Source organism: Podarcis gaigeae, assembly GCF_964106915.1.
Source record: "Podarcis gaigeae genome assembly, chromosome: 11".
Taxonomy (NCBI): Eukaryota; Metazoa; Chordata; class Lepidosauria; order Squamata; family Lacertidae; genus Podarcis; species Podarcis gaigeae.
In genome coordinates this window covers 5,974,022-6,000,870 of record NC_139687.1, presented here as the reverse complement: position 1 = coordinate 6,000,870, position 26,849 = coordinate 5,974,022, and the positions used below count along the sequence as shown (strand labels likewise).

The window sequence follows — 26,849 nt, the reverse complement described above, 5'->3', positions numbered from 1 at the left end:
ACTCAACAAAATCTTAAAAACTGTAGCTATTTAGTCAAACACATATTAAATATTTTCAGTTCAAGTTATTGAATGTAACACCCCTTTAAAAGAACAAAGGAGCTTCCCTCAACATCATGGGAATTGAGGCCAAACTCTTAAAACTTGCATAGAAATTTTGGTCACAGTTAAATATACCCCATAAATCTACTTTAAATCATTTCTGTTGCTGAAATACCCAATTTAGTCATCCATGGTTTATCATTTTTTACCTCCAGTTAATTGGTGCTGGAGCAAACAAAGATTTGCCCAGACCCTGACCTAATTTAACACAGACATTTGTTGACTCTGAGGACAAAGAATAACTTAGACTGAGTGGTTCTGAATTTCTGCCATATGCTGTAACATATGTAGAGGCAGCTTGTCTTCTTCTCCCTCAGATTTGTCAGGGTGTGGAGTCTTCACATTCATAAAGCTACACTACTCTCCAGACCCATTTCTCACAAAGATGATGGTGTTTGTTTTCTGCAATTTTAGCAAGCTATAGATAGAAAGTGGGTGTAGGATTTTTGCTTCTCGTCTTCATTGTATTCCTGCATTTTTCCATCATGGCTTATCCTTGGCTGGTAAATGGTCTCAGTGAGAGCTATAACATTGTTTACATTCTGCCCTTCAACAGGTTCACAGGGAAGGCCAGACCAAAATATGTTCCTACCCAAGGCAAATAAAAGATTGAGTTCCTGTTGAACCTTATTTCAACCCTGGCAATGGGGAAGTGTCCTCCAGCTCACCTGAGTGCAGCAGGCTAGCAGGACAGGGCAGGCGTTGTAACACACACAGTCCTGTCTTCCAACACTTTGCCACTACTCTCCATCCCTTAGCAACTGCTGCCTGAAGTGCCCTCCATCGTCTAACAGTGAGGCTGTCTCTGATCTGAGGTGGCTTCTTGAGGAATCATTTTGTGCCCAGCAGTGGACTAAACCGTGTGGGCTTTTTACCCCTCCACTCACCATAATCTTCCATGTATACTACTTAGTCCTTACTGCTTACACTTACTTTCTGTCTCCCTCTTCTTACACTCAAAACAGGCTGGTGAGCAAATAGTTCTTTTCAGAGCCCAAACTCTATCTCATAAGCGGCCCCATGACTTCGTTTCCAAATCCCAAAGTGACTTAGTCTGGGTCATGTTTAAAGAGTCATACACAAGCCGGTTGAAAATGTACTTGGTTTGACATGTTGTGCTTGTGTGCGAGAGAAACAGCATGGGGGAAGGGAGAGAGGGAGAGACTGGGGGTTTGTGAAGAATATTTGAATTTATATTTAAAATACTTTTATAGTTTGGCAGCGTCTACGGGCTATTATAGCCCAAATCTTTCCCAGTGGTTTGCGTTTCTAAGGCAATGTGGTTGCAGAGGGTGTAACTGAGGTTGGGATTTGTCATGATATGCTTAAATGGGAAGGCCACATGTTGACATAAATTCAGTTCAGTGTAAGCTGACTGTACATATGTTATGGCATATGGCAGAATTTCAGCCCCGGTCCCTCTCTCTCCTGCCTCCTCCTCAGAGCCACTAAAAAGCAGTCTCACGAGACAACCCTCTGCTAAATTAGGTCAGAGACTAGAATGCCATGTGGCAACTCTGTTGATGGATAATAAGGGTGGGTTATGACTTGAGAACCAGTATGGCTTTTCTTCCTCAAGGAGACTATTTAGTGTGGATTTTGTTTTTCCACAGTGCAGATCAGTGCATTTCTTCCATTTAAAAGCGTGCCGGTACTCAGCATGAAGTTGTCACAGGATGTGCCACACTTTTAAATCAGTGCTTTTGTTCTAGAAAAAAGATGCTGGTACTGTACACCCTGGAGTACCCCCAGAAAAAAGCACTGGTTTAGAGGTATGTTAATTCATTGTCCACAATTTTGTTTGGCCTCTATGCATCGTGGTGATAAGATGAGATGAGAAGGTATACACAAACCTGTGGCGAATGCAGCTCTTTGCTTGGGAAAGGATGATTCTACCACAATTATTGTAACCAGTTGATTTTAGTACGACTCTTTGTTGTTGTTGTTTAGTTGTGTCCGACTCCTCATGACCCCAAGGACCAGAGCATGCCAGGCACTCCTGTCTTCCACTGCCTCCCACAGTTTGGTCAAACTCATGTTTGTAGCGTCAAGAACACTGTCCAACCATCTTGTACTCTGTTGTCCCCTTCTCCTTGTGCCCTCCATCTTTCCCAACATCAGGGTCTTTTCCAGGGAGTCTTCTCTTCTCATGAGTTGGCCAACGTATTGGAGCCTCAGCTTCAGGATCTGTTCTTCCAGTGAGCACTCAGGGCTGATTTCCTTCAGAATGGAGAGGTTTGATCTTCTTGCAGTCCATGGGACTCTCAAGAGTCTCCTCCAGCACCATAATTCAAAAGCATCAATTCTTCAGTGATCAGCCTTCTTTATGGTCCAGCTCTCACTTCCATACATCACTACTGGGAAAACCATAGCTTTAACTATACGGACCTTTGTTGGCAAGGTGATGTCTCTACTTTTTAGGATGCTGTCTAGGTTTGTCATTGCTTTTCTCCCAAGAAGCAGGCGTCTTTTAATTTCGTGGCTGCTGTCACCCAAGAAAGTAAAATCTCTTACTGCCTCCATTTCTTCCCCTTCTGTTTGCCAGGAGGTGATGGGACCAGTGGCCATGATCTTAGTTTTTTTGATGTTGAGCTTCAGATCACATTTTACACTCTCCTCTTTCACCCTTGTTAAGAGGTTCTTTAATTCCTCCTCACTTTCTGCCATCAAAGTTGTGTCCTCTGCATATCTGAGGTTGTTGATATTTCTTCCGGCAATTTCAATTCTGGCTTGGGATTCATCCAGTCCAGCCTTTCGCATGATGAATTCTGCATATACGTTAAATAAGCAAGCCAGATTAAACTGCCCTGATTTGAACTAGATAGTGCTTCAAAGAGAGGACTGCCCTCTGTAAAGTAGGACCAATGGCCACAATTGTATGCATGAAACTTTGAAAAGGCTTCCCAGCATAATAACTTAAAGTTATCTCTGGTAGGTTGGGATAGTTGGAGACAATGCAGAGTGTACCCATTTGAACTAAGATATGCATTTGAACTGTTTGTGGAACATGGCAGAAAGAAAGAGCTGAAAGCTGGTCCTGCAAATGAAATTCATAGCTGACTTCCCAAAATTCCCTTGCATGTTCAAGGCCAACTCTAACCGAGAATCCTGTCACCCCGAATGTCACACTGAATGTCATCCTCTTTAAAATGGCTTTAGTTATATAATAATAATATAAAATCAGCTACCCATGTAGATATTTATCCCAATGCGGTAACTAAAAATGAAGGCATATTCTAAAGTCAGAAGAGGAGCAAAAATAATGATATACTCCATGTGGAACTTCATCTAACTTGACATAATGGTGAATTGGTGCCAACATCAGGCTGAGAGTCTGAATTCTCAGGTCTGGAAAGGGGTCTGGCTGAAATGGAGTGCCACAGTTGGGGCTGCAGACTATTTCCTTGTGAATGTTTTGCCTTTTTTTTTTTGGCAGGGTATACCCAGTTCTTTCAGCTCATTTTACATGGTGGCAGCAAAGTCTGATGGCTTGCACTGTGCTGTTGACAGGTTAACAAGAGATTCTCCTCATAAATGTAACCCCAGCAAATATGTTCCCAGTAGCAGGATAGGCAGTGATTTAAACCCTGCTTTTGACAGTAGCCCTCTCCAGTCATTCTCCTCTCACAATTACAATCCTGCTCATTGCGCATAAAGATTACCAAAGTCCGCCCCGTCCAATGCATGGACCACCATGGCAGCTAGACATATCATGGCAGGGTCAGGGCTACAAGGTGTGACCCTGCTCTCCCTCTAGAGAGAAACAAGCAAAGTGGGCTTGGGTCAACTCTGAACAGGCAATTTTCCCACAACAACAAGCTTATTGCATTTTCAAGAATGGTTCACCACCTTATTGCATGCATTTTCTGCTGCCTCAAGGCAGATCTGTTTCTTTGGTGGTGGTTGTGTGTGTGTGTGTGTGTGTGTGTGTGGTGGGGGGGTTGTTACTGAAATCTCTCCCCTCACCCCCCACCCCAAGCTGATGGAAGATGTGTAAATGTGTCTAAAGAGGAGAACAGCATAACTTTTTTAAAGCAGAGCTTTGGGAGAGACTGAGTCTCTGGGGCTCCCCCCTCCCATTAAAAATGAAGATGAAAAGAGCAATATCTGCACAATACAAGCAAAGCAACTTTAGTGCATTATTGTATCCTCCTCTCAGTTTACATCAGAAAAAAAGGAAGCACCTTTGCAGTTGTGCATCAATCTCTTGCTTTTTGCTAGATAGCAGAATCCCCCAGTCACCCATGGGCTGGATTTACATTATTCCATTAAGTATTGATTGTAATGCTTGAAAGCTTTATTGTTGCTATTTATCAGGGCTTTTTGCACTGAACTCTGTAGAAGATAATACTCCCTAGTTGCCTGATGTACACTTACAGCTCAGTCAGGCAAAAATGTGCTAAAGGAGGTAGAGAATGTTTGGGTGCGCGCGCATGTGCACACACGCACACACACACACACACACACACACACACACACACAATCAGATTATTCATAAAGGACATCTCTGTTAACTTCCCCAACTTGCTCAATGCATTCTGTCAATGCACATTTCCCCATTATTATCAGCAGAGTGATGTGAATGAAAGATCTATACCAATTATCTTGCCTGTGCTTGGCTTGTGTTTATATATGGAAAGAGAGAGAGAGCTCCATTCAGGTATTAATACATGCACAAATGGCCCAGTGATCTTCCTGCCTCAGCAGGTCTGTCTTGCTCGCCTTCCTTATCAGATGAAGATTATTGTTTTGTTCTGGTTGGCTGTTTAGGGTTGTGTCTGCTAATACTGCCTCCATCCATTCTGCATTCAAGGATGAAGTCTACATGTATACACCTAAACATGCACAAGCTCCAGTATGGATGATCCTATACCCTGCAAAAGGACTTCAGGTTGTGTGTAGAGGAACCAATGTATATTTGTGTTGATGTATGTACTAAGATTTTGAGCATCAAATTTAGAAGAATTCCAAATCAAAAACTCAAATGGAACCCTTCAGAGACATTTTGGACTTGTCCAAACTGAAGCAGATTATTTCTGAAGCTCACTGAATTGAGCTTGGGGTTCTGAAGTAATTTCAGGTGATTATGAGATTTGAACATTAACAAAAAAAAATATTCATACAGTATTTCAGCAAAAAGTAAACATTTATTTCTAAGCTCGCCATGTATGGAAAATGGCAGATGGGTAGAGGGTAAAGGCTCTTTTGTGACTGACATCCATAGCATCTAATAAGAGGAAATGATTTTACTTGGGCTCTCCAGCCACAGTGATTTGGGGAAGTAATAGATCACTTTGTCTTTTCTGTGTTCTTTACTTGTTTTGTTAGTTGTGCTTGTTTGGAAAACGCTGGACACTCGAGTCCTTCTGCCTCTGGATCACACACAACTACTTCTGTCAAATCAGTTTACACTTAGTTTCTGTGACTTTTGGTGCCAGTTCAGCAGAACATAAACCTGAAATTGTCACACACAAACCCTAGTCCAGTTATCAAAGCTGCTTGTCCGGAGGCACAGCAACTCTGCCAAAAAAAGCTGTCTGGAGTTTCACTGTTTGAAATATGGCAACCCTAAAAGAAGGCCCTCAGATTATGATCAGTGTCTGGGTTGGTTCATATGGAAAGAGGTGGTCATTGAGGTGTTGAACCATTTCCCTGACACCAAAACAGATGGATTTTCCTTCCTGTTGGGACCAAGCTGAAGAAACACACACACACAAAAGGAAAGGCTGCCCTCACTGCCGTTCTACTCTACAAATTCAAGCACCGCAGGGTTGTGGATCTGGCAGTTCCTCTGCCTTTCATCCTCCAATACCCCTCTGGATTGCTCTCTTATATATGTTTCTATTACAATTTGCCTGACATGGCTGCCAGTGTATTACCATATACTAGGTATTACCATATACTAGACGCGGGTGGCGCTGTGGCCTAAACCACTGAGCCTCTTGGGCTTGCTCGCAACGGGATGAGCTCCTGTTCCTCTGTCCCAGCTCCTGCCAACCTAGCAGTTTGAAGCACACAGTGCAAGTAGATAAATAGGTGGTGAGAAGGTAAACGGTGTTTCCGTGCACTCTGGCACTCGTCATGGTCCTCTATTTAGTCACACTGGCCACATGACCCAAAAAGCTGTCTATGGACAAACGCTGGCTCCCTTGGCGTGAAAGTGAGATGAGTGCTGCAACCCCATAGTCGCCTTTGACTGGACTTACCTGTCCAGAGGTCCTTTACCTTTACTAGGCCACAGTACAATAATCTATGATAAAATCTCTCTTAGGATATATACTCACAAGCAGTGGTTTTACAATTTGCAACTGAATTCCAGAGGAGTTCTCACCTCATCTACTATAGAAGGAATTCAGTTACAATCTCTTTTCTCTATACTTGACACACAAGGTGATGATGTCCATTTGCCCAGGGATTTACTAGAATGCAGAAAGCATAGAGCATTCTTATCTTGTTGCAGGCTGACTCCACAAATGAAATAAGTTCACTGTTGCCCAGGAAATGCTCTGACTGTAATTGGTAGATAACTGATTTTGAAAACCTTTTTTAAAAAGGCAGATGTAATGCCAGAGCTGTTTATTCTGTGATAAAAAGATAAAAAACAAGAAACACACATAGATAGCCAAAATTCTGTGCCAAGAAAAAGACAAATTAATTATCCTACCGAATTAGACAAGTTGATTTATTTTTTGATAGTTGCTTATGTTGCATAATTTAGCAGATGATATGAAATATCTCATCCTCAGGTGATCCTGGGAAAAATTCTACAATAGCAGTCAATGCAGAAAAACAATGCATTGATCACCAGGAGCCAGTATGACTTAATCAAGAAAAAACAACAACCCATGCCAAACCAACCTATTCTGCTTTTGTTATAGAATTGTCTGGTAGATCATGGGAATGCTGTGAGCATAGTGTATCTTTATTTCAGAAAAGTGTTTGATCAGGTCTGCCATGATATCTTTGTTGACAAGATTGCAGAATGGGACTTGATCTATACTTCTGTTAGGTATATTCACCAATGACTGAGTATCCACACACAACCATACATGAATGGCTCGGCATCAAAATGGAGGACTGAGTATGGTGCCATGACTTTACTTGCCCCAGAACTGACGTAACTTGACCAACATGGCCTGGTGGACCAAATGGGGAGGCCTGGCAGATCCAATGAGGCATGTGAGCTGGAGGTTCTGCACCCATTCCCTTGTAGAAAATAGCTATTTATATACCAACTCTGTGGGTTGTGTGCACATGGAAATAATTTCAAGAGCACAATGGAACTTCCCCTTCATCTCCTCCGCCCACACCTCCCAAATCTGTTCTGGAGGCCCTCTGCAGCAAATTTAGGTGTGGTACAGGGAGCATATGAGGGAAGGAGATGGCGGTGGAGTTATTTTGTAATTACAAAAGTTGTTCTATGTGTAAAATGATTTAGTTGAATCATAGAGTGGGAAGGGACCCTAGTCTAACCCCTTGCAATACCGGAATCTCAAATAATAATAATAATAATAATAATAATAATAATAATAATAATAATAATAAAATATTTATACCTCGCCCATGTGGCTGGGTTTCCCCAGCCACTCTGGGTGGCTCCCAACCAAATATTAAAAACACAATACAGCATTAAACATTAAAAACTTCCCTAAACAGGACTGCCTCTGGTCTTTTAAAAGTAAGATAATTGCTTATTGCTTTGACATCTGATGGGAGGGTGTTCCACAGGGTAGACGCCATTACTGAGAAGGCCCGCTGCCTGATTCCCTGTAACCTCACCTCTGTAGTTTTAATTTGAACTTGCCTAATTCTAACTTCCTGAACCAATATGTGAACCAAAACATTAGAAATTTACATTTCTCCAAATTTTGTAATCTGTATTTTTAAAAATAAGTAAATTAGAGGAAAGTGCATACCAGGACGCCTACGTCAGTGAAAAGAATGTACAAAATATTGATTTTAAAAATATGCTTATTAGGATAAATTTTCACATGGAGTTTAAAAAAATACAGACTGATGCACAAATGGAACTAACTGAAAACAAGACTGAAAATATTGATAGATCCTGAAATTGACAGGTTGATTAATTTCTATTCTTTGCTGCCAAAAAGGATAAGAGACCAGTGTTGTTGCTTTTATAGAAGGTGTAATGGATGGATTCTGCACTCAAGTATCTACTTGCATACATGGCAAACTTGTAGAAATGCAAAACTGTCTTCATAGCGCCTCTTTTTCTAGACGGAGCTGACAAATGTGTGATGGGAGAACGTCAGGGTTTGCTGAGTTTAACTCTGGCTCAACATTCACTGTGTTCCATTTGGTGGGTAAATAAAAGGACATTCTGCATGAGTAGGAAATCGAACTTAAAATAAAAGCAAAAAGACCATTAAAAGCTCCATAAACTGGCACCCAGCCTGGACTTATATTAAAATGATCCCCAATAAATAACTTATGAGATACTGCCCAATATTTTTTTTAAAAAAAGTTTATTATCTACAGGATCACATTAGAAAAAAATTAAGCTCCGTACCTTAAAAGCTGCCTGATGTGCCCCAAATAGTCCAGATTCCCTCATTTTGGTAAATCATTGCCCCCCTTATCCCAATCTCTTCCCCCCTCTTATTTCTTATTTAGTTTCTTTTGTGCGTGGGCACAGTCATTACATCAAAGAAAGATCCCTGTTTTGATTACACAGTTTCTCAGTTCAAATTTACCAGGATTGTATTTGTAGATTCCTCCTGCATTAGCTGTTCTTCTATGTGCCCGATCATCAACTTGGGTTAGCTGGGGGCTCTGGATGCTTGTAGTGGATGGTTGTAGGATTCCATACTACACGTAATTGAGGCTGTGAGCAGAGTAGACTCCAAGCGTAGGGACTCCTACCCAGTGGCGTAGCGTGGGGGGTGCAGGGGGGGCCGGCCGCACCGGGCGCAACATCTGGGGGTTAGGGTTAGGGGGCGCAAATCCACGGTTAGGGGGCACAAATTACTTGCCTTGCCCCGGGTGCTGACAACCCACGCTACGCCACTGCTCCTACCCACCACTGTTTTTACCTTTGCTTCATTTTCGCCCTGAGCTGCATGGATCAGGGCCACACTAGGCATTCAGTTAAATACATAGCAGGCAGCTATGCATCTTGTTTTCTTGAACTAGCTACAGAGTTGGAGAAGCCCATTTATCCCTGCGAAGGCAGCACATAGGGAAGCTTATCTGTTAAGTCCCCAACTGAGACTGTTAAGCAATGTTTTGTAGTTTTTTAAAGATGGTCAACTGTAGCAAATAGTGAGCTGATGTATCAATTATTGTTGAATTATTGTTATTGTTGAATCTTAAATAAATTCACAGTGGTACCTTGGGTTACATACACTTCAGGTTACAGACTCCGCTAACCCAGAAACAGTACCTCAAATTACGAACTTTGCTTTAGGATGAGAACAGAAATTGTGCTCCAGCAGCGCGGCAGCAGCAGGAGGCCCCATTAGCTAAAGTGGTGCTTCAGGTTAAGAACAGTTTCATGTTAACGAATTTCTGGAACGAATTAAGTACTTAACCCGAGGTACCACTGTACTAATAAAGCTAAAAGAGAGAGAGAGAGACTCTTAAGTCACCAATTGCCTCCAACCTAGACAAAGATGAGCCTTAGGCCAAAGGTCAGCAAACTTACTCAGGAGGGGGCCGGTCCACTGTCCCTCAGACCTTGTGGGGAGCCGGACTACATTTTGAAGGAAAAAAATGAATGAATTCCTCTGCCCCACAAATAACCCAGAGACGCATTTTAAATAAAAGGACACATATTCTACTCATGTAAAAATACACTGATTCCCGGACCATCCGCGGGCTGGATTGAGAAGGAGATTGGGCCAGATCCGGCCCCCGGGTCTTAGTTTGCCTACCCATGGCTTAGGATAAAAAGTGTCTAATGGCACCAATGGAAGTTTTTGTTTTTCTGAGACTCCTAGCCTCATTGGCATGTTTGCATGCAATCTCCCCGACCTGTTGCATATTTATGAGCATATTTAGTTAGCCCCTTAGAGGAGTTTGCAAGACAAGGGAAGCAAGGGAAAGACTTATTTAAATCCCAGGACAAGAAGACACTGGCTTTTAGCAGTTTAAAACCAGTCAGGAGGGAAAATAAAGTCCAATGCAGAAATAAAGCACAGTGTAGTTGTCAGGTTTAATGTAAGTTGAATAATTAAAGTGCAAAACAACTGGCCATTATGCAGATTCACCAGGCTTTATGGAGAATGTGCACATAATCTGTCCACGGAGAGGAAATTGTACATATTTCCTAGTCAATATACACAATCTTCAAGAAGCTTTGGGGAATTTGCATTTATCAACATTGCATGTTCTTTGGTCATTATGCATAGCTTCAACATGGGGGGATGTGCATATCTTAACTGTATTTTGTACATTCTCTGGCCAATATGCAGAACTCTCCAATTAGCTTTGGGGAATTTTCATTGCAGTACTGAATTTTGTATACCATCTAGCCATTATACAGTCTTCAGCAGGCCTTGGGGAATGTGCATATCTTGACTTCAGTTTGTTCACTTTCCAGGCAATATGTACATCCTCCAGGAGGTGTGTATAGTGTCCAAAAACATGCCGTTGTTTTCTTTCTCTAGTTCAGAAGTGTGCAATCTGGGCATCCCGAGTTGCCTTTGGCCAATTGCCCAATCTTACATGGTCCACAACAATTAACTCTTTTTCTGAAGTCCTGCTGGGGATTATACATAATAGCTGGAGAAGGTACAAATTATTAAAAAATGAGGGCAAAACAGACCGATATAAAATAAAGCACACATACTGTGTACACCTGGTATTACTCAGATCACCCTTACTTTGAAGGGAAACGATTATAATACAGGCCAAGACCATAAGGAGAGAATGGTTTTCAGCTGTTTGCTTTTATCTCCAGAAATATTGTACTTTTTCCCAATTAAAAAAAAACCCAAGTTCCCTTTGAGATGGTATTGGATATGAAAGCAGAATGTAATTTGAGAATCATGATGGAAACCATCCTGTACAATGAAGAGATATCTCAGTTATTACTTCTTCATGCAACATGCAATTTTGACTGAGTTCCTTTCAGGAAACTATATCACAGGTTCTTTTAAAAAACAAAATGAAACCTTAAATACAATTTTGGAAACGATGTCAGCAATATTCATATACTGAAGTAAAGATGTTTTGCATTACATATTAGGATGCACTAACATGCACATACCTTTCCACTACAATGCTACCTTGGTTTACGAACTTAATCCGTTCTGGAAGTCTGTTCTTAAACCAAAACCATTCTTAAACAGAGGCGCACTTTCCCTAATGAGGCCTCCCACAGCCAGTGCCTTCCCACCATTCAGATTCTGTTCTTAGACCGAGGTAAAGTTCGCAAACCAGGACACCACTTCTGGTTTTGTGGAGTTTGTAAACTGAATAAACAGTCATACCTTGGGTTAGAGACTTGTGTGATTTTGGGTTTCACACTGCGCCAAACCCTGAAGTACCGGAACGGGTTACTTCCAGGTTTTGGCGCTTGTGCATGCGCAGAAGCACCAAATTGTGACCCACGCGTGCACAGACACGGCACGTTGTGAATGTGCTTCCCGCACAGATCACGTTCGCAACCCGAGCATCCACTGTAGTTCTTAAACAGGGCTGTTCTTAAACCAAGGTACCACTGTATAAGAACGGTGGCGGTTTGTTTCCAAATGTCAGTCACGGATAACCCTGAGAAACGAGCCTTATGGGGTTCTGAAATATAATTGTCAGTGCTGGGATATGACTAAAGAAGGGACAATTATTTATCTATCTGGGAACATCTCCAAGCTTATTATTAAAATAATCTCAGAGCAGTGCACAGCAAACACATAAAAGATACAATAAAATCATCAATATAAACTGTATAACAATAAAGCAGCACCTGGAAATACATGTGTGCATGTACACACAGTGCATTTGTAATCCTGAGGGGAAAAGTATGTCTTCAAAAGATGTCTGAAACACATAATACATAGTGTTATCTATAAGATGGGGGGGGAGGGAGTTTTTCCAAAGTACAGGCACAATGGCAGAAAATGTCTGCTTCTGTGTTTCTGTCAGGTGGCAATCAGTGGGTTTCAGTGTCATGAATAAAGTCTCCCTTGATGATCTTAGTGATCTAATGAGTCTACAAAGGGGAAAGCAGGTAGTGGATTTAGGTGCATATTTTTAGCTGCCCATTGTGAAATGGCTTAATTTCTAGTGCCCAAATGACTGATTTTAGTAGCTTACACCAACAGCCCTAGGAAAATCCATTAGACTGGGATGTGTCACTCATGAATGTTGTTCATGCAAGATAGCAAACAGAGAGGTGTCAGTTTTACATCATATACACTCTCTAGCTAATGTGCATTTTGCATTTGAATTACAGGTGCAGGAAGAGAATGAAGTGCTGCTTCTGAAAATGGCCTGGAAGATTGAAAAGTCATTTGGTGAAGCTGGCAGATGATGAATGAAGCTAGTAAGTAATAAACCTGTTAGGGAGCTTCCAGACCAACTGCTTAATGAACATTAATGCTGAAACATTTGCATAAAACTTGTACAGTTGTTCTACAATGTCACCTGTTTACTGAGCTTTCATCCTGATCTGCTAGTGTGGATGTTGTTTGACTTTGCCAGTATTTGGTTGTTTCCAGTGCTATTTCCCATCACTTTGCATATTGGAAGTTTTGTCATTCAAAAATTGGCAGGATAACTAGGTTAGAAAGTGTGGGTTAACCAACTTGCCATGCACCCTGAAAACATCTCTTAGAAGCGATAGATTTGGAAGCGATTGCAAGTCTAAACAAGAAAATAGGTTATTTGAATGATTAGTCCTTTGAATAAGTTATTGGAGTGATGTAATCAAATAGATGATAACATCTCCCCTTCAAAACCTATTCTCAATTATCTTACTTCCTCTTCATAACCCACTCTTTGTCCTCTATTTGCTTTCCTCTATTTTCACCTCATTTTCCAATTTCTATGTTGTCCTTTATCCTAGATATGCTATTTCTCTTGTTAATACAGTGGTACCTTGGGTTACATATGCTTCAGGTTACATACGCTCCAGGTTACAGACTCCGCTAACCCAGAAATAGTGCTTCAGGTTAAGAACTTTGCTTCAGGATGACAACAGAGACCGCATGATGATGGCGCGGCAGCAGCGGGAGGCCCCATTAGCTAAAGTGGTACCTCAGGTTAAGAACAGTTTCAGGTTAAGAACGGACCTCCAGAATGAATTAAGTTCTTAACCCGAGGTACCACTGTAATAGTTCCCCCCCCACAACCTCTTTTCACAAATTTTACCTTTTTTATATGTGCATTTTTTGCATGTTCTTATATTAACATAATTTCTATTGGATTGATCAAGATAATTATGTATGTAAACATGTCTAATGGAATGTGTCGTTCTCCTCTCTGTTTGTTTCCAGTTTTTCATTATAAAGGCACCACCTCCCTCCCCCCTCCCCCAGCAATGATGAGACAACGCCATGATATCCAAACCACATGACAATATGAAAGCATCTAAGCTTTTTTTAAAAAAGAAAAAAATGTAGTATAAGAATCAAAGGTAGTGTGTGACTCAACAGCCTGTCTGGAAGAACCTTTAGTTTTTAAGATTCCACAAGACAGACTAAAACAGCTTCTGCTCTGAAAATAGTAGATGTTTGGTACAATACACCAAGACTTGTGCCAAACTTGTAGCCATCCCACACAAATGTTAAAACACATCCATGCTTTACAACAAGCCTATCTCATCACACCACAACATAAATGCATTCCATCACTACTCAGTAAGTCTAAAAAGGCAACAGTACAGGCTGTTGCCTCAACAAATCAAGACATAGTAAATGATCACAATAAGAGGGGGAGTTGTAAGTGACTTACAAATAGGAGTTTAAAGTGATGTACAGTGATACCTTGGGTTAAGAGCTTAATTCGTTCTGGAGGTCCGTTTTTAACCTGAAATTGTTCTTAACCTGAAGCACCACTTTAGCTAATGGGGTCTCCTGCTGCCACCACGCCACTGCCACACAATTTCTGTTCTCATCCTGAAGCAAAGTTCTTAACCCGAAGTACTATTTCTGGGTTAGCAGAGTCTGTAACCTGAAGCGTTTGTAACCTGAAGCATCTGTAACCCAAGGTAAATAAAAAATGCACATAAAATCAACAGTGTGCCCAGTGGTCTCTTAGTACTTTTTCCTGTATAAGTGGAGAATAAGTGGGAATACAATGTTGTACTTGAGTGTGCATGTGGGACATTGGAACATACACTATGTGCCCAAATTCCTTTTGGGTCCCTGCAAACAGAAACTGGCCAAACTGCCAACTCCTGGGTGGTGGGAGGGTTTCATCTACACAGTGATACAAGAGTCTCTCTCTCTCTCTCTCTCTCTCTCTCTCTCTCTCTCTCTCTCTCTCCCCCTCTCCCTCTCCCTCTCCCTCTCCCTCTCCCTCTCCCTCTCCCTCTCCCTCTCCCTCTCCCTCTCTCTCTCCACACACACACCACCCATCATAATTACAAGTTGTACACCTGGAAAAGAGCCACATTCTCCTCCAGATCATCCCTCTATTTAATACTTTTTATTTCAACAGTTATTTAATGTTCTCCATTATATTTTTGGCAACAATGCCAAATATTGGGAAGATAGTTCTAATGTCAGTGAGTCATATGCAGGTAATTAATTCAGATTCCAAACATTTTGATGTGGATTTGTAGACTTAATTGCATGATTATGTAACCAAACCACCACCACGACTGGGAAGGAGAGCTTGATTGCATGTCTCTCGGCTCTGATCAATATCAGATTTATGGCTGTGTTTGGCCTGGCACACCCTTTTAAAAAATTCTTTTATGATATTAATTTGGATTAATAGATAAGTTATGAAAATGTAGCATGTGAAAGTAAGTGGCTAAATAATTAATGCACAAATCTAACACAGAGATGATAATAATTCTTACAAATAGGTATTTGATCCTATTCCCCTATCTAGCCCAGAGGCTCAATGTGCTAACAAGTTATTATAATAATTATTATTTTCAAAGAGTATGAAATATAGTCAATGTTAAATAATTTCACATCTGCTTAACCACCATCACCAAATGCCTGCCCAAAATATCCTATGAGATGGTTTTCGCAAGCTTCCAAAGGAAGAGGGTTGTATAACAGTGAAGTTGCAGATGTCTTTCTTCAAGTAATATTTTTAATTTATATACAACTGATAGTATTTAAGAAGGCATTTGCCATTGATCTTTATGAGGGATCTATACCAGGAGGATCCACCAGTCTATTGTCTCCCCATCCCTCATTTTAATAGACAATAGTCTGGCTGAGGCATGAAAATGGAGTGCTGTGCAATATCATTATGCAGCATGGAAGGGGGGGCGGGGAGATAATTTAAACAAGAAGGCAACTGTAAATTGGCTCCCGAAATGGTGAGGATTGGAGTAGAGCAGACAGATGTTTGGAGAGTTATGGTCTCTTTTCATTTACTCATAAGAAATAACTTTGCATGGCTCTCTGGTTCCTTGAATATATAACCAAATCCTGCTGTACTTTCCCCTTTATGGTCGGGTAGAACAGAAGAGGAAGACGTAGAAAAGGCTCGGTGGGACTCGTGCATCCTGCTCACATTGTGGAGCAAAGCTGTGCAGTAGCGCTTTCTGTGTATATAGAAAAGACAATACAGAACATGCGAGGATTTGGAGAAGAAGTGGTAGTTAATGAGACAGCTGTGAAGGAGCACAGGGAGATGCTGGTTATCCAGAGCACTGATCCATATCACATTTTGAAGGCCAGAACAACCTCCCACTTAGCAGAAGACGATGAGGAGCTCAAGACTAATGTCTGCAAATAAATTGATGAGGAAAAATCTGGGAGGTTGTGCAGACCAACTTAGAAGGGTTATTGCATGTATTCAGGGGAAGGGAGAGGAAAGGGACACTGGAGAGGAGATCTGAATAAACGGAAGGGAGCATTTCAGAGCAAAGGCAACCCAGGAACATGTGTGCTGAATTGCCAGGATTATGTTGAAAGTATTATTTGTGGCTGCCTGGAAGATTTCCCCTGCAAACCAAGAATCTTTTCAGGAAGCTTCATTCAGTTAGATAGCTATGATTCAACAACAGGTTTTCAGAAATCCAGCCACATTTTAAAAATATTATATTTAAGCTTTGGAGTAGGAAAAGCTGAAGAAGAGCTATGGTAGTTGTGAGATTAATTCAGAGAATCTGATGCTTCTGCAAAAGAGCTGTCTGTTAGGCAGGATTTCTGAGATGAGATCCGCTGGAAGTTTGGATGCAACTCACTGTCTGGTCTTTGACTGCAATCAGGGGCGTAGGAAGGGAGCGGTGGGGGCAGACCACCCCAGGTGCCCTCACTGAGGGGGGGGGTGACATTCGGCATGCCATGTGCCCGCAACTCCCAAGCCTACTACCCAGGCTAAGAGGGGAGCTGTGCCACTTTGCCAGTGGCATTCCCCCCATCACCCTTCATTTTGACAGCTTGGGGGAGGCTTGGGAGATGCGGGTGGGTGGCGCGCCAAATGTCCGCCATGGGTGGCTCGCTCTGCCCCCATGGGCAGCTCATTCTGCCCCAGCTGCAGGGCATGCACGTTGCTCTGGGCAGCTGAGGGGCTATCCCATGCCTGGGAGGGCATCCTCCGCACTATGCCCCTCTCAGGAGCGCGCCCGCCCTTCGCAGTGCGGGCATATGCTCTGCTGCTGGCTGCAATCAAGGTTGATTGATTGATTGATTGATTGATTGATTGAATGAATGAATGAATGAATGAATGCAACTCAGCTTGCAAAAACAAAAATAAAAATCCTCTCTCTGAGTCAGGGACTGTCAGATTCTCAGACTATCCCTCTATCTTTTACGTATTGTACTGACCTTTCTATCTCCTCATTTAGACTTGAAACTTTGTAAAAAACACTTTGTAGTACAGTGGTACCTCAGGTAACATACGCTTCAGGTTACAGATTCCGCTAACCCAGAAATAGTACCTCAGGTTAAGAACTTTGCTTCAGGATGAGAACAGAAATCGTGTGTCAGCAGCAGGAGGCCCCATTAGCTAAAGTGGTGCTTCAGGTCAAGAACAGTTTCAGGTTAAGAACGGACCTCCGGAATGAATTAAGTACTTAACCTGAGGTACTACTGTATATGGAAGCCGTGCTGAGTATCTCCCACCAGCGCAGGCCCAAGACATTTTGGCACCTGAGAGAAACCACAGAATAAAACCCACCAGGGAAGAAGGGTGAGTGGAGATCTACATCAGGAGCAATGGGGGAATAAAGATCTACACTGGGAACAGGGTGGGGATCTAATCACCCTTTCTTGATGGTTGAAGTGGGAATCAAAGGTAGTCAGAGGGGTGAGAATGGTCAGCAAAGCAAGCTCCACAGGACCAGAAGCTAAGCATCCTTCAGGAAATGCTATATTAATTCTGTATTCTATAGATTTTACAGAGAAGAGTGGTTTGCTTGGCTAGTAGAACTTTACTTTGGTGATTTTTCAGAAGACCAAGGTGAGACTTCTCATGTGAAAATAGTTATTGTCTGTGCAAGGTGTACTGATTATAGTGTGGTAAGGTGCGAAAGTATTATATGTCAATCTCCTTCCCTGACACCTGTCATATCTACACACCATTAAAATATAGGAAGGTACGACGATCTCTATCCCAACCCTCTGTTATCTTATTAAAGCCAGAGAAGGATTAGATCTGACTTGCACAGTGTAGCAAGTAATATTGCGTACTAACCTCTGCTTGCTCTGCAGCAGGAAATTAATAGAACAGTCGCACAAAGGTTTCAGGCTGTTCAGAAAGGGCTGGCCACAGAGGCTATCATTGCTATGCACTGAACAATTCATGTTTACTTAGATAACCTTTGACTACAAATTAATCTGAAAATAAGAGAAATAAGTGTTTCTTCCACAGAAAATTATGACTTTACAAGGAGGCTTCACTATTATGAGCATTTATTCTAGGGCGACACTTTTGCTGAAAATATGAGCAAGCCAGACAACAGGCTACAAAAAGTTGCATTTTTAGTAGAATAGGGAGAAAATGAATATGTATACAGCCATACCTTGGGTTAAAGACACTTTGGGTTAAATCTTTTTAGGTTGTGTCCCACGGTGACCCGGAAGTACTGGTAAGGGTTACTTCCAGGTTTCGCCGCTTGCGCATGCGCAGACACTCAAAATGACGTGCGCATGCGCAGAAGCAGCGAATCACGACCCACTCAGATGCGCAGACGCGGGCTGCGTTCTGCTCAGGTTGCAAGCGGGGCTCTGGAACGGATCCCGTTCGCAACCAGAGGTACCACTGTATCTGTGACCAGTTGTAAGTCTATTGATTGGCTGCCAAGTTTCTGAAAATGTCTGCACGCAGCTTAAGAAACACAAAAACCAGATTTTCCTGCTGGACTTCGGTCTATTGTGTTTTTTCTAGCCATAAGATGTATAGAAGCATAGGAAACTATCTTATACAATTGGTCTGTCTAACTCAGAAGGCTTCATGCTGATGGGTAGCAGGTCTGCAGGGTTCAAACAGAAGACTTCTCTAGTCTTACCTGGAGGTGCAGAAGATGGAATCTAGAGCTTTCTGGTCACAAAACAAGTGCTTTACTACTGAACTTTGATTCTTCCCTGAAACCCTTCCTAATTCTTGGCTTTAAACCACCAACTTGGATGGCTTTAAAAGTGGATTAGAAAAAATCATGGATGGAAAAGACTGTCATGATAGCTATGTTCTGTCTCCACCATCAGAGGTACTTTCTGTTGAATAGATTCCTTTTGAATCCTCACAGATGTATGCCACTTTTTCATGACTTGGTTATCTGGAATCATGTAACCAAACCATAGAACTTGAAGCTCACTCATGTCTGGGGGCCTCTTCAAACAACTACTTGCTGAGCGAGTTCATTCCATTGCTCTACAACAGCATCTCTTCTCTGGGCTAATAAGGCTGTTCATATTTTGCATACAATTCTTGAGCGCAGATGTGTGAAAAATACAAGCAGCAAAACAAGGTTAAGTGATTCAATCTGTCGTGCTTCAGTTCGTTGAAAGTTTTTAAGGCTACAAGGAAAACGAAAATGAAGAAGTGCTGTTTACATTTGGACCGTTTAAGGAGTACAAATTCCCTTGACTCCTTCAGAAGCAATCAGATGCACATTTGGGTGCAAATCCCACTGACCTAAGCAGACTTATTTCTGAGAATACTATCTTCCACACATACGATTTTTATTTAACTTATATGAAGCTTTTAACCTTTTAAAAAAATCTCCATTGCTGTGCTTGAATTAAACAACAACAACAAACACTATCTGGAGCTTTTCAGTGCTCCACAAGAAGGATTCGGACAGCCTCACTTCTTAGTGAGCCCATGAGCCTAGAGAAACATGGATATATAGCCAAGCACAGAGCTATGACACTGATATGTAAAGAAACAGTCACAGAAGGTTTTGTGAGGCCCTGATACAACTTGGGGGAAGGGGGTTAGTGACGTGCTTTGAGATGGGAGGGAAGGACCTTCAATTCCCCTTGATATTAGGCTCCACACAGAGCTGAGCATCCCCGAATAAAGCAAGAAAACCTGATTTTATCACTCATTCCTTGCTTCTTTTCTCTCCACTCCTCCCTCCCTACAGCTTAATTGGTGTACAGTATTGGAATTGCTTGGACAGTGACTTATATATGACAATTGATTAGAACTTGCTGTATTTAAAAAGGAGGGTGAGCCTTGGCTGTCACAATTAAGCAGAAGGAGTTATGGAGGAGCAAACATTTAGATACATATTGTGCATTTATTGCCATGCTGCTTATCTGCACAGCTTTCCTCTGTAATGACATTGTTATGATGCAATAAATGTGGGGAATAGCTTAATAGCAGATGTTAAATGACATAATTTATTCAGAAGCCTGAATAATTACTGCAGTATTTGTATCCCAAGTATTTCATTGTATGTTCAATATGACTCACGCAACAGTAATGAAGTGTAATACTGAAATCAAAGGTCAGCTGTAGAAATGTACACCAACTATATTTTTAAAAGAGGAAAGTTGTGTAGCCAGATTAAGTATACAGTACGTTTACTTGGAAGTCCTATAAGTTTCAATACTATGTACTCACAACACACTGTGATAAATCTTCCAGTGGAGGAAAGTCCATATCTATGGATCAGCCACAACAATGCCACTCTGTGTGCTCTCACATCATAGGCCTGAAACATGACCCAAAGCTGTAAAGGGAGAGCACCTTTCCCTAAGCAGATGCTTTTGGTCATACTGACTAGGACTGGAATTGTAGCCCTAAATGTCTGGAGGGCATCAGGTTGTTTGGATCACCCTAAACTTGTGTAGGACCCTGGTAGAGACACATGCCCGACTGGCAAGTTTTCTCCCTTCTGGTCTGTCATTCGGGAGCTTCAAAAGCTTTCTTCAGCCCGAACATCACAGTGACTGGTACCAAAAAGCATCAGCACACTTACAATCCTGCAGAGTATTTGCAGTTTGTGTAACAGAACTCAGTAGCACAGCATTTTGGCTAATCTACTTTATTTACATAGAATACACTCGGAGCATTCTGACTTAGCTCCTTCCTCTTTCTCATCAGACAGCAAAGAGAGAAAGAACAAAGGACAATAGTCCCACTTCACGGAACACAGTAACACAAAACATCCTGTCTCCGTCAAATTCCCACTCTGTGGAATGAAAACATACACCGTCATGTGATAGACAACAATCTCATGACTGCAAACATGGAGCAAGAATCCTAACTGGAGACAGCTAGTACAGAGGCAATATTTTTATTCAATCAAGTGCACCTCCTTTCCTTTCTTTTTCTAAGAGAGTAAAGTTCGTATATTCACGAAATGCCAAGAGTTAAATTAGTCATAGAAAAGCACAGGGAAGTTCCTGCAGGTGTGTTTGTGTGGCCTTCATATCATACATTTGATTGAGTATTGCAATTTGGCTTATTGGAGAAGCAAGCAATTGAGCAGTTGATAATATGCGTTAAATACTCTAGAGTCTAACAATCACTGATATTATTTAGGAGAACTAATGGTAACTAACAAAGTAAATAGATTCCTTTTTAACGCTTCCATTGAGAAACTGGGATGTCTGCAATTAAATCATGTTCAGTATGTTCATGTAAGTGAAATGAAATAAAATGATGATTGGTGAAATGCCATTTCTTAATGAAAATCATGGATGCCTAATAGAACAGGATCCATTATGGGGACCCAGTTTTAGCTCATATTGCCGTTGACTCATATCTTTTCTTTATTTCTTGAGGCAGGAATGAAATGTTGCATGTTAGATTAATTTACTTATGAGAGATTAGTGCTTTAATTTGTTTTAATTAACTCAAATTTAAGCTGAAAAATTGGTGAAAGGAGTTCTTAATTGGCAGGGCAGCAATTGAAAGGCACATTTTCCCTTTTTGAGATTAGCTTCATTATCACACCTCAAAAGGGCACCTATATTGACCTGCTGGTAGTCTCAAACATGCAATTATGCATACACAGAGAAAGACATATAGTACAATCCTACAAATGTTTACTCACAAGGAAACCTCACTGAGTTGAACAGGATTTATTACCAGGTAGGTTTCTGTAGGACTGAAGCTTTAATCAATTGGTTAAAAGGCAGATGATTACTCAAGAAGAAAACCTTTAATTGGTTGACAACCTTATTAACTATTATAGTCTTAGTATGTGTTATACAGCTAAATTGATCTCACCATCTCAGGATACATTCGTAAACATCCATTAGCAGGTTTAGCATAATCTCAGGAGCAGTTTGAAAGTTACTTAGAATTCACTGTAATTAATGAGGTGCCATTTCCAAGTAACTTTACATTACTCATGGCACAATGGCGACTACAGCTGTCCCTTGGCCGTGTGGAGGTTTACCTTTTCAGGAACAGTCAACTTCTGAACGAAAGAGAGGCAGCTGTGTCTGTTTGAGTGATGCATGAATTGAGGAGAAGGAAATTAACTAGCAAGCATGTTTCATATTCTGAAGCCTCTCCCTCCTGGTGCTAATTCATCATTCTCCCCTGCATCCTTGTTTTTTATATCGTAGGCCGTTTCCCCCCCATTCCCCTCCCCACAACTGCAGTGAAATATACTATCAGGTCTGTGCAGTTGCTCTACAACTGAAACAGACCTAAGGCATTTTGTTTAATAGAAACACCAGCCTGAAATGCAGCAGCTGTTTAAGAGATTTAATTGTCCAGTGTCTTTTCTTCTTAATCGCTGCCTTGCATGCCAGATGGGGAAAGGGTGGGCGCAAAGGATATCCTACTTGCACATGGAGGGGGTAGAATTACAGCCCCTTCCCTTTTGAATGTGACGGGAAAGTCCCCAGTTGCTATTGCAAGTAAGGAAGGAGGGAATATTAAGTAAGTTGAAGATGCACTTTCAGGGTACTGAGTATTATCCAGCACACCTGGAATCTGGGGAAAATTTACCATCATTTTGTTCAATGGTGAATCTGAACTGCTGTCTATCTGCTTTCACAAGGTACCTTCCAAAGACCTATCATCTGTAGTATCCTCAGATGATCTGGCAAAGACACTCTCTTTCCCTTTGAGTTTTTAAAAGCATAGATCACTGAGATTGTGACAGCATCAAATAGCACTAAATCAGAGGCAGGCCAATGTGTTGCCTTTAGATACTTTTGGAGTATATATTTATCCGAATTCCATTTCCATGAAACTCAGAGAGAAGGCATCTATCATATAGCTCAGGGGTCAGCAAACTTTTTCAGCAGAGAGCCAGTCCACCGTCCCTCAGACCATGTGGAGGGCTGGACTATATTTTTTGGGGGGAAATGAACAAATTCCTATGCCCCACAAATAACCCAGAGGTGCATTTTAAATAAAAGCACACATTCTACTCATGTAAAAACACCAGGCAGGCCCCACAAATAAACCGGAGATGCATTTTAAATAAAAGCACACATTCTACTCATGTAAAAACACGCTGATTCCTGGACCGTCTGTGGGCCAGATTTAGAAGGTGATTGGGCTGGATCTGGCCCCCAGGCCTTAGTTTGGCTACCCATGATATAGCTCATCTTCACACATGCCTAGTCCTTTTCAACATCTGAGTCACATAACAAATGTTGGATGTCTGATGGGAATTACTGTATTTTTCGCTCTATAAGACACACTGTTTCCCTCCTAAAAAGTAAGGGGAAATGTGTGTGCGTCTTATGGAGCAAATGCAGGCTGCACAGCTATCGCTGAAGCCAGAATAGCAAGAGGGATTGCTGCGCAGCAATCCCTCTTGCTGTTCTGGCTTCTGGGATTCAGAATATTTTTTTTCTTGTTTTCCTCCTCAAAAAACTGGGTGCGTCTTATAGAGCGAAAAATACGGTAATTCCTTCTCCATTTGGTGGCAGTGAATCTTGCTGGGCTTTCTGTTTCTGTGTGATTTCTAAGCATATTTTCTTGATGCTCCAAATACCTTCTCATGAAGCTCTAAAAAAGAGAAAGAGAGAGAGCGAGAGCCTGAACACCTAGGGACACTGGAGGCCTGCCTTATATATGTGCCCCTGATCCATACCCTCTTTGAGCTTACACATACGCAGGCAAACATCTGAGCTGGGCTCCTACATGCATGGATCTCAGTTGTGGATGGTTCCTACCCATTTGGATGCTTCTAACCAAAGCTTCCCCCCTAGAAACTACTTTTTCTATACCATGGCACTGGAGAGGTGAAATGTGCTCCTACACATCTGATATTGAATCTACAGTTCATGCAGTAGGAGCTGACCCATGTTTGCTTCTGTAGTCTTATGGTATGAGAGCACAATACAAAATGTATTATCAGACTGGAGCCATGTGAAGGAGAATTTAATATTTGTAATGTTTATATAGAGATTTATCTCAGACCCACTTCTCTCATATACATTATTTCCCAGTCTAATCTAATATTTGCCTGAAATCTTCTTTGTGTTCAATACTTTTTAGAACAGTAATAAATAATCCAATTCAATTTAGAAAATAATAATGTTTTCCTCCAAATTCTAATAATCCTGTGATACAATCTGTCCCCATTTATAGTAACACACAGTAATTTCCGTCCCTTTCATTTTCTTTTCCTGTCCCCACCCCCACCTCATTTTTCAATTAATTTTTTTATTGGAGGTTCTTTTGTTCACATGGTTTTGAATGGGATGCTAGGAGCTATTTAATTCATAGTTTTCATTGTATCTTCTTCAAGTTTTTTTTTCTTTTCCATTTAATGCAGCAGATATTGCTTGAGACAAAATTATGTGCAACGACTAATGGATATTATTGCTGACCAGTTCAGAACTTGAAGTCAAACGTTTAAAGTTAAATGTAATGAAATGTCCTTGCTCTTCCAAATTCTGCAGCAGGAAAATTTCATACCATCAGATGGACACAATGCTCCAATGTGCAATTTGTTACTGCTGGGAGTATTGGAATATTATGGTTACAACTAAAAGATCATTCAGAAAACTTTTCTAACATGTTCCTTTTCACTTTTAGATAGTGCTGTGCCAAAATCTGTCTTCCAATTTATCAAAAGTTTTGGTACTGTTTTTTTTCCTCCTTTTCAAAAATTAATGAACATTTCTTTTTTTAAAAAAAGTTTGCTTCCTCCACAGAAAAGACTTCAATTTTTCTGATTCATTGGAAGAGCACTTTATAATTTCAGTGGGTGAAGTATTGAGCTTACCATGCCTTTGTGAGATGGCTGAGGGTGATGTGTGAGCTCTTCTTTCCATTAAATTTAAGGAGTTAAATCATGGTGTCCTTCCCTGGGCTTTAATTGAAGCTTGGGGAAAACTGCAGATTGAGGCTACTTATTCCTTGCGATTGGCAGTCTCACTGACTTTGTTTTTAAAGGAAGCCTTCCCTTTTACCGTTTATTATTTTTTAAAAAAACTTAAACAATTTCTTTAAAAGTTTATTAAAAGTTATTTTTTTAAAGTAAAAGAAGAAGAAGTTCACTTAAAAAATAACTGGCAGTTGTCAGGTGCTCGACAGGCAACTTCTGTGCCTTCCTACATTTATAGGACAGGGCAGCCAAATGCATCACTGAGTTGTCAGGAAGAGCAGGCAATGGGGAAGGCGACAGAAGGCAGATCACCACACGCCACTCAAGAGATTTTAATTAATTTCCCCCCTTTTGATTCCCCCCCACCTTATTACTTGATGGAGAATGGTAAAAAGGTAGATGCATTTCTGATAAATCACTGCTTTTAATCTCTCCATTCAAGAGGCTTATGCTTTCTGATTTATCTCCTTTACTTAAACCCTCATACCCATGCCTTAAAGAGAGGTGCTAACACAGGCCTTTTGTTTTAGTGAAAATAGCATTGTTGGCATCCGTCTGTCTTGAGAGGCAATGGAGTTCACCTCCAAGGGTGAAGTCAAACCATTACATTAGCAGCACTGTAGTGATCTCTCCGGGGTGCAAGCCTGGGCAGCTTGTATGGAAGTCATGGGCTGCCCAGACAATAGGACCCTCCTCTCGGCCTTCCTGATGTGGTCCAAAGGAAAGCTGAGGAATATGTTTGGCACTGGCTTGGCTGCAGGAGCTGTGAGTCCTTGAGGACCCTAACCCGCGTAGTGGAGAAATAATGGACACGGACACAAGTATTTTAGTTTAATGGGCTGAAAAAGGCCACAACTTTTATTGGTTACAGCATGTGAGCGGTATTGGCTTAGGCATTGGATCAAACAACCTATATCCGACCCCCCCCACAGGCATTTGAAGGTTAACAACCAGTGGGAGGAGCTTGTTGATGCAAATACAACTGGAAGCTTCCCCTGATGTCACCGGGGGTCGTGCCATGGCCCTAGCCACCACCAGGGCATCGGACAGGATCCACGACCGCCGGATTCCTTTAACGGAATACCCAAAATGGGGTGGGGTAGGTGATGGCCATACCCCACTCCCCAACACACAACACATATTCCAATGCCTAACCACCAAAACCAGAAAAGCTGTGACAAATTGCTATGAGGTAGGCGAAAAACCAAGAGGCTGGTGCAAATTTAGCTAAATGGACAAAAACTCCTACCAGACCCCCTGGGCAACCAACCAAGGTCCATAGCAAGGTCAAGAACACAAACTTAGCCTGGAGGGTGGGAGGGTGAGTGATCCAGCATCTTCCAGGAAGCAGAATGAGGCGCAGAGGCTGCCGCGGCTGCTTGAATGTGGCTAAACCCCGCCCCCAGGCCAACCCTATTGGCTGGCCTGCTGCAGGGTGGGGCGGCAGCCAGGGAGATGATGCAGGGGGCCGAACACCCCCCCTGCCGGTGCGGGAATGGTTCCTACTCACACCACATCCCCTCTGGGAAGAGGAGAGGCTTTGCCAGAAGGGGGACAAGACACTATCCAACTATCTTAGGGACTCCACTCCGGATTTGTGTAGGATTTAGTCAGGGACTGGGCAGAGGAGGAGGGGTGATGGAGACCGCCTCCCCATCCTGACTCTTCCAGGGAGGAGGAAGAGGAAGACAGCATAGACTTACAACAGTGGTTTGTGGGAGGTCACAGTTCAGAGGCAGATGAAGGGAAAAGTTGGGGAATAATGGGAAGGGAGGAGGAGGAAGCAGGGCTACAGCTGGTGGACATGGTGTCATTGGAAAGCCTTCCAGACCCTCCATCTCCCGGAACCCGGCGAGCCTTGAAAGTAGGGGAGCAAAGAGCTCAAAGACAGAGGACA

The 26,849-nt window shown here is 41.9% G+C and overlaps 1 long non-coding RNA gene across 1 annotated transcript in view; it reads left to right on the top strand.

Moving 5' to 3' along the window:
- The window catches only part of LOC310826860, a 40,952-nt gene extending 15,362 nt beyond the window's left edge, over nucleotides 1-25,590 (top strand). Inside the window, exons 3-4 of the long non-coding RNA XR_014556039.1 lie at nucleotides 12,518-12,607; nucleotides 25,483-25,590. This is a non-coding gene — a long non-coding RNA (uncharacterized lncRNA). The remainder of the gene's footprint in view (nucleotides 1-12,517; nucleotides 12,608-25,482) is intronic.
- Nucleotides 25,591-26,849: the final 1,259 nt, after the last annotated feature.